Source organism: Metopolophium dirhodum, chromosome 6 (genome assembly GCF_019925205.1).
Source record: "Metopolophium dirhodum isolate CAU chromosome 6, ASM1992520v1, whole genome shotgun sequence".
In the NCBI taxonomy this organism is placed as follows: Eukaryota; Metazoa; Arthropoda; class Insecta; order Hemiptera; family Aphididae; genus Metopolophium; species Metopolophium dirhodum.
The window spans coordinates 29,868,416-29,877,463 of NC_083565.1; positions in this window are offsets into that span (position 1 = coordinate 29,868,416).

Here is a 9,048-nt window from a genome sequence, read left to right on the forward strand (position 1 = left end):
AGCAAAGTGACATCCACTTACTCGCTTTTTTTATTTTCAAAATTGAAATATGTCTTATGCAGTTATGCATTTTTCAAAAATAATATAAAAAATAAAAATTCAAATGCATATATTTAAGCATATTCTGAAAGATGTCTGCATATTTCGATTATTTTTAGTGCAATAAGTCCGGAGCCATATACCTAGTGCAGATAATACAGTCATACAGATAATCATAATTCACGAGCAATATAAATACTACGATAGAATGTGATTAGTGGACTTATAATATAATAATAATAACAGCGTTTTAAGCTTGCACGAATAATATCGAATACTCATGGTGCAGGGGGGCGGAGCACCCCTACTATTTATTTTTACTTGGACCATTTTGTATGGTGATGAAAACATAGATTAGCAAAACAATTTGAAGTAGATGAAGTTTCGTCTGTAAGAAGATTTCGCGTGTTTATTGATACTAAGGATAGTTCTAAAATACTCGATTTAAAACTTTTATTAGATGCAATAAATACAGTAGCTATATCATCATCAGAGTGTGAGCGTGTGTTCAGCTCTATGAATAACATTGTTACTGCAAATAGAAATGCATTATCAAATACAAACATGTCATCGTAATTATATGTACACTGTAGTGGTCCTCCTGTTAATTTATTTGAACCAAGCTGTTATGTTACATCTTGGATACTCAGTGGTAATAGATCAGCTGACAAAGTATGTTGTCCAAAAAGAAATGTAAATGATGAAGAACATACTTATCAAAATATGTGGTCTCTTTTTAATAAAAAACAATAAATATTAAATTTTTCTTCTAAAATATTATAATTTATATTATTATTTTATAAAATATACCTGTTAGGATTTCAAAATGTGTTGCTGAAAAGTGGTATTCAAAATGTATGTAAGGTAGGTGTCAGGGGGAGGGGTGAGGGGGGCAAAGCTCCCCGCGGGTCTGTGTTAAATAATTTCACCCTTGGAACGCTGTTTTTAATTCGTTGGATTGAGCTCCTCTACTTATTTTTATTATTATTAAATAACGAAAACTCACTGCAGGTGCAGTTGTTTTACTGATTAATAAATAGCAGCTACTACATTTCGACTTTCGAGAGTACTTACACCTATACACTCATCTAGTCAGGGCAGGCACGTATACAGGGGGGTTTTGGGGTTCAACCCCCCCCCCCCATCTATAAAATGTGTATACAAACACAGAAAGAAAAACATTGTAAATCCAATACATTCATCTCCCCGCCTAAATCTAATACATAAACAAAAATTGCGCCAAAATGTATAAAAACAAAAGTATATTGTTAAGTAATTTAACTCGAACGACGTGCGTTTTTAACTGAAAACACTTTAAGTTAATTATAACTTTTACCCCATTAGTCATCATATGTAATATAGGAACAGAAGGAGTTCCAACTTTTATAGTTAGTTTGAAGTGGAAAGAGAATTGAGAATTTGTAGTTCCGATTCCATTATTTGTTGGTGATCGAATATGTAAACACATTTTCATAAATCTTTTTTTAATAAAAGAAAATATAAAAGACGGTCCGGAACATGCGAAACGTCCAAGAGTAAGTCTGAATTTGGCGGTCAGTCTTATTTTTAAGTTATATTATAGCTAATTGAACTTTTTGGTATTTTCATATAATATATCCGGTGTAGTCACTCGCACACTGCGCTTGCTCGAACAATTAAAATCAAAAACATCCCTCGACTTGTTATATAAATCCACCATGGGCGGGTGTCAGAATTATTTTTTCATCATCAATTTTAAAACGTTGATTTACCTAGATTAAAAAAAAAAATAATTTGTTATACTTAAGCTCGGTAAACTTTAAGCGTTGCACGGGTGCTTTAAACACCGAAAATCGTGAACTTCGTTAGGGTGTACCATAAATACCAATGGCTTCCCAAGTAACAATGATATGTTTTTTACACGTTTAATAAATATTAAAACATTTCAAAAGTAATATTTTTAAAAAATATATTTTTTTTATATTAAAAAAATGTTAGATTTAAAAGATTTTTAATAAAAGATTAATTACATATCAAAGTGATGTTTATTATTCAATATGTATTTCTATACATTTTAAAATAATAAAAGATTAAGTAAAAATATTTATTTTCTATCATTTTTATCACATTTAAATAATCTAATATCTGCAATATTATAATATAATATTGCAGATATACTATAATATATTATAGCGCACGTGTATATGAAACAAATTGTTGTTTAATATATAATACAGAGTAGATTTTGGGGGTTCACAACCCCTCCAAATAAAAAATAATTAATTAATAGTTGTATAGTTTACTTATTTATTGTGGTGTACTACACGTGCTTGCACTCACATCATATAATAGGTACACAATATTATATTTAAAATATAAAAATGAGAAAGTCTTTGTCCTCTACTCAGTATACTGGACTATTTTCGCAAAACCAGTTATATTATATATCACTTCAGAATCTAAAGTTAATACAATTTTTATTTAATTCCATTTGATAGTTTGTCTATTGGAGTGTACAGTGGCGTATTTTCAAATTTTTCTGGGGGAGGGGGGGTCCTCAGTTTATACATAATTAATATAAACTATGATATCTTGTAATAGTTACGTCCTTATGAAGTTTTTGGAGGAAGTTGAACAAAATATATAATAATAATAGTATAGTCTTATGTAATATTATATATTATATAATAAATATTGTATTTAGCACTACATAATATGATAACTGATAAGTATTGTTATAAAATAAATTCCAGTCGTCTCGATTTTTTTGCCAACTCCTCTATCACTTCATCAACAGTGATTTCAACTTCCCTGTGAATATTTAATATGGCCAATCCGTTAAGTCTTTTCTAAAACAAAACAACTACAAATATTAGTTTTAAAATTAAAATGTCTTAATAATATTGTATTAACTCAGATATTGTGTTTCGTAGATATGTAGGAAGTGTAGACAAAATTTGATATAACTTATTAACTCCTGGATATATGTCTGCATTACACAACTTCAGTGCATCAATTGAATTTTTTGGTTTTATTTCCAATTTTTTAAGTTTCCTTTGCCACAGTTGGAACTCTTCTATTATTGAATTATTACCATTTAAATCTTCTTCATAAAATACAGCTAATTTTTTGAATTCTTCTTTTGTAGAATTCTCGTCGAAAAGAGAGTGAAAACTTGACAAAATATCAATATGATTAAGAAATCTAGATTTTAATTGACTTATAAAAGAGTCTAAGTATGGAATAAAAACCGATATCCGAAAATATTCTTCAGGATTATTAGTTTGTACGTTTATTCTATGTACTTGTCTTTTATTAATTCTCGGATTTGTCATTGTCACATTGAACTTGTTAGCAATTTTTTTGGCAGCTAAAAAAATGTTTTCAAAATTTTTCTGAGCGTGTTTTCTATGACTTCTAACTCGATCAAAGTATCTTGAGCTAAATCACACAAATCCATCAATAACCAATTTTTCTGTGTGATAAAGTTTATATTTCAAAGATACGGGTACTTATTAATTTTATCGGCTTATCGCACTTCGTATTAAGTCGTAACTTAGAAAAACTGTCGTCAGAATAACATAACTATAAATGTATAATTTCCATACGTCTTATTACCTAAAACCATGCTGCAGGAACATGTATCTGTGTTAGCTGTTGTAACTAATTTTAAACTATATTTTGTTCACGGGAAAAAACTATATGTCTATATCCACGCGATCGCGCGTGCTTACATAAATCGGATTCTGCAAATATGTAAGAATTTTATGAGAGGTTCTGGGGGGGGGGGGGGTCCAGTACCCCTGGACCCCCCCCCCCCCCCCACCCCGTAAATACGCCACTGGGAGTGTATGAAGTCGAAAAGTTATCAGAAAGGCGAATTTGGCCAATTCATGAAATTGTTAAGAAATATTTATTTTTTTCTCACAAAAATGCATTCAGTGTATTTTCTTTATTACACTCGAATAAATAATTACTTTGTTTTTAAACTATTATATATAAATAATTTTATTTAAAACATATACATATTTGTTTTCATATTATAGCTAAATATATATTACTAGCTGATCCCGCTGGCACTTCGTTGCCCGTTAAATGTACCAATTCTATATTACTCAAACTTTGTTCAATTCGTTATTTAATATTCGGCGTATGGTGTATGGTGTTCAAAATTTATCTTAACTTTTCTGTTGCCCGGGATAAAAGTTCTGATTCGCGGCAGTACATTATCAGGTAGGCAATCCACCTGCGGTAGATCGCGGACCCCGGCGTGCTGTTTGTACGTTAGTGTACGATTTAACTCTAAAGTATCAAAATTGTAGTACTAAGTTTGTCGTTTTTACTTAATTCCACATACGGAGGATTTATATAATCAATTAATGCAAAAGCCTAACGCAACCGTACTGAAATCCGATGAATAAAAAAAAAAACAAATTTAACACTTTTTATAATTAGCCTATATTTTCCCCAGAGGTCTAATCTACACACAAACATTCATTTTTATCTATACTAATATATAAAATGATAGCCATAACTCCGGAACCACTTATCCCACAGCGTAAAAACTTCACAGAAACCATCTACATATCAATCTTAATATATCCTGAAATTTTCATCGAAATCGGTTCGGAAATTGAAGCGAACAAAAATAGCGATACAAATTATATTATTATCTCGATTATCACATATTATTAGTATTGTACGCATTCCGCGTACGACGTCGATAAATAACAGATTATTAATAGATAATAATAATAACCTATTCGCGTTATCGCATGGAAACACACGCACGCACGTCGTACGCTGAAACCGCGCGCGCGAAACATCGTACTAACTTAAGAGGCCATAACTCCGGAACCACATATCGCACAGCGTACCAACTTCACAGAAACCATCTACATACCAATCTTAATATGCCCTGAAATTTTTATCGAAATCGGTTCGGTGGATCTTGAGCTATAAGATTTATTCAAAATGTACACTTATTTTTATATATAAAGATATAGTAGAATAAATTATTTTTTCAGGCCAAAGTTCATTATTTAAACTTTTTTTGGTGAAACTAGCCAGAATTCCTAAAAGTAAACAATTATAAAACTATTAATGTTTGAGTATGCGCAATTAATTTTTAATTCTATTATAACATTTTTATTGATTAGTGAAATAAAGTAAAATAAATGTGAAATAAAATAAAAAAAGGTGGATAAGTGGATGTCGCTCTGCTGTACAGTAGGTTACAAGTGGGTTACTGTAATGGATGGTGTTAAATTTGAATTCAAAGTATATTTGATGATATTATTGTGTATTAAAGTAATTTATATATTATAACCTATAGTTATAATTACCCTTAGTTTAAATTTTCAATAGGTAATAATTTTTTTTTAACATATTTATTATTATTTACCTTATCATTCAGTTATTATGACATGAATGTTATATCAAAAATATATGTAAATGGGGTTTCTGACTAAATAAAAATATTTTAGACACATTAAATTGGTATTTAAAAATATTTAATTGATATTTTATAAGCAGAAAACATTGGAAAAAAAACGTATAAAAAATGTTTAAAATGTGTTTGTTTTACATTGTATTGTTAATGTAAAATTGGCCATTATAACATTTTAAAAATCTTTTTGAAAGCAATTTAAAACCTATTTTTAATCTTTTTTAAAACATTAAAATAATATTTTTTTGTTTCTTGGGTTCCCGGTAGTAGAGTTTTGGACAAGTACCTACATAGGTAACTTATAATAATTCATATTGTAAATTAATTAGGTACTAAAAAAATATAACTTCTCAAACACTGTGTCTATTGACACTGCCGGGAGAATGTATTAGAATGTCTATAAACTTACGGACCAGTTTGTATAGTTAAATTTGGCATGCGAACTATAATTGAAATAGAAAACCAGAATAGGTGCATTGCAGATGACAAAGATTTCTGTAAAAGAACATACGATTTATCAATATACCGTATAGGTACTGATAATACTATAATATATAAGTTCTATGGATTTATCATAATAAACAATATATTTTATAATATCGTCAATTGTCGAAATTCGTCGGCGACGGTTAACAATTCTAATAATTTCAGCAAATACTATTGTATTATAAATATAATATATTGTATATTTTGATTTCAGTGAACAAAAAAATAATAAGCCACTAATATAAACGGACAGTTCGTTAAACCGTACAAATTATAATGTAAGTTTTAATACAAACTCGCAAATTTCATTATGATCAGGTTATTTTCATAAAGTATTTCGATACTTTCAAGTTTCAGTTCATCGGAGTGAGATGATTAGATGGAGATGGATGAAGATAGCTGTTTCTTCGGCGATGGCGGCACTCTAGCTACGTTTCACCGGAAGAGTAGATGTTTACGAGTAAGTTTGTTTTCATATTATTACCTACTATTTTACATTTACTTTTTAGACTTAAATTAGGCGTAAAATAGGAATTATTCTTGTTTTTTTAAATAATTTTTTCGAAAAATATATGTAACATGTATAGCTCATACAATTATGAATTTATAGTTAATAGAAATGCGGATGTTTATACTTCATAGATATTTTTTTATTGAAATTGTGTAAATAATTTGATTAAACAATCAGGTACCTACTCATCACTAGTATCAATTTTATTATATTACGTGTAAAATCACCGACACAAGGTGCAGACTGAATTTAAAAAACTAAAAACATAAAACAATGTTGTAGTAGAAGCAGGAAACTGTAGTTTTTATAATCCATATAATGTAACTATTAAATTGAATCATTGAATTATTATTCAGAGATAACTTTGGGATAAATGCCAAACGTATAAATGTAAATTAAATTAAAAATAATTAAAAAACATTTTGTGGAAGGAACAAGATTACTGCTAATATTTAAGTCTTAATTATTATTAACAAATAAATACAAATAATAGATATTTTAATAGCTTTTTACTATTAACACTCAGTGTAAATATAGATTCTGATCGACTTACCTATATGTAATAAACCTATATGTAATAAAATAATTATTCATATATCAAATAATCCTAACAATTTAATGCAAGGATTCTCATAAATTGATCTTACAGCAGCCTTAAAACACCAAAATACATTTGTACATCATTTACAAAATTTTAGTTCCCTATTATGGTGTAGGTACTAATACAAACAATAAATTGCTATTCGAAAAAACAATTTCGTATACCTATTATTATTTACTAAATACCTACAACTAAACTAAACTAAAAATAAACATATGATTACATATACTGAGTGCCTATAAAATAATATTATATATGAAAATTGAATCTTTATTACGAATACTTATCGTTTACACAGACCACCAAGAAAAAATAATTAAAAATTTTAAAAAATAAAGAACACATCATTGTAAAATTAATACAGTCATCGATCTGCTCAGAATCTAGAATTATGGACTTGAAGTTTTAGAAATCTAGTTGGTATTATAGTATTTGATGAATTTACTGTATCTCTAAAATCCAGTAATCACATTTTTATTTAATAATTCATAAAATACAATATGCTCTTAAAAAAATATTCTTGTGCTTCTGATATCTATTCACCATGTTAATCAATAATTAAATTGATAAACGAAAATAATAATTTAAATAATACCCATATCATATTATTATAATCAAAATTATAAACTATTTTGGTTTATTGTCATATCAAATTTCAATGAACAAATTGTTCCGGAACTCTTTGATATAAAAAGTTGCATTATATTATATCCGTGGATTCATCATATTGACGTACCTAGTATAATATCTATCATTTATTTATTTATCTATGGCAAATCTCAGAATCGTTGCAGAAGACACATTTGACTAAAAATTCTAAAATTTCAATAAGCAAAGAAGATATTCTAAGTTCTGTATTCTGAAGCGTTTCCTCATCGGCGTCGCAGTTCACACACGTCACGGATACCGCCGAAAGAGTCGATAATTCAAGCAAGTTTGTTTTTATATTCTTTTGGGGCTTAAATTTACTTTTAAGGCTTAAAATAAATATTTAATGTCACGAAAAATGTGCTATCCAAGTGTTGTAGGCGCATATTTTAGTTCCGAACTAGAAATGTATAAAATACGTGAGATATAAACGTTGTCGTCGTTTTTCCAGTCCCTGTTCGTAGAATAATTATAATTAATAGGTGCATACCTTTATAGGGTACTCAATATATATAAATATATATATATATGTTTTGGTTTAATTTATAGAAATATATGTTATAACTTATAACTGATAATAGTCATAAGATACAATTTTAATTAATAACTGGTAATTTTTTTTCCAAATACAACGTTATAAGTTATAGGTAGCTATTAATTTAGTGTCACATACTTAACTTCTATTGTTCACCTAATATCTATATTCTATATCATAGGGATTAGGGCCGTATAACCATGCACACATAAAAGTAATATTCACGGAATGGTCAACTGCCTAACCTGACGTGTGCGCACTTATGAATAACATAACTACTCATATACTCGTATAGGTATATAAATAGTGTAATACTACATACACGAATGTGTTACCTATTATGTCCCTAAAAGTTCAACAGTTATTATTATATTTATTTATTTTTTACATATAGGTAGGTACATTACAAGACCAATTAAAATCACATTTATTTTTATTTTTTCGAACACAATGTTTCAAAAATTATTAATTAATATATAATTTATTGGTATAGTATTAAATTAATTAATGAAATAAAACAAACACACCTAATATAATTATTAGTAATAATAATATATCTATGTATAAATTATTAAAATACAAAACGAACAAACGAAAAACGATTCTGAGCAAAGACATCGTTAACTAATAAATAATATTGAGATTAAAGTAATTTATTTTACTATTAGACATTAGCACCTACAATAGTAGGTTAAAGCAGGGCTTGCATTTGAAAAAAAAATTCCGTTTTACGTTATTTACAATTAAAACGTTACACAATTTTTTCGTTTATCGTTATTCAGAATTAAAACGTTACACAA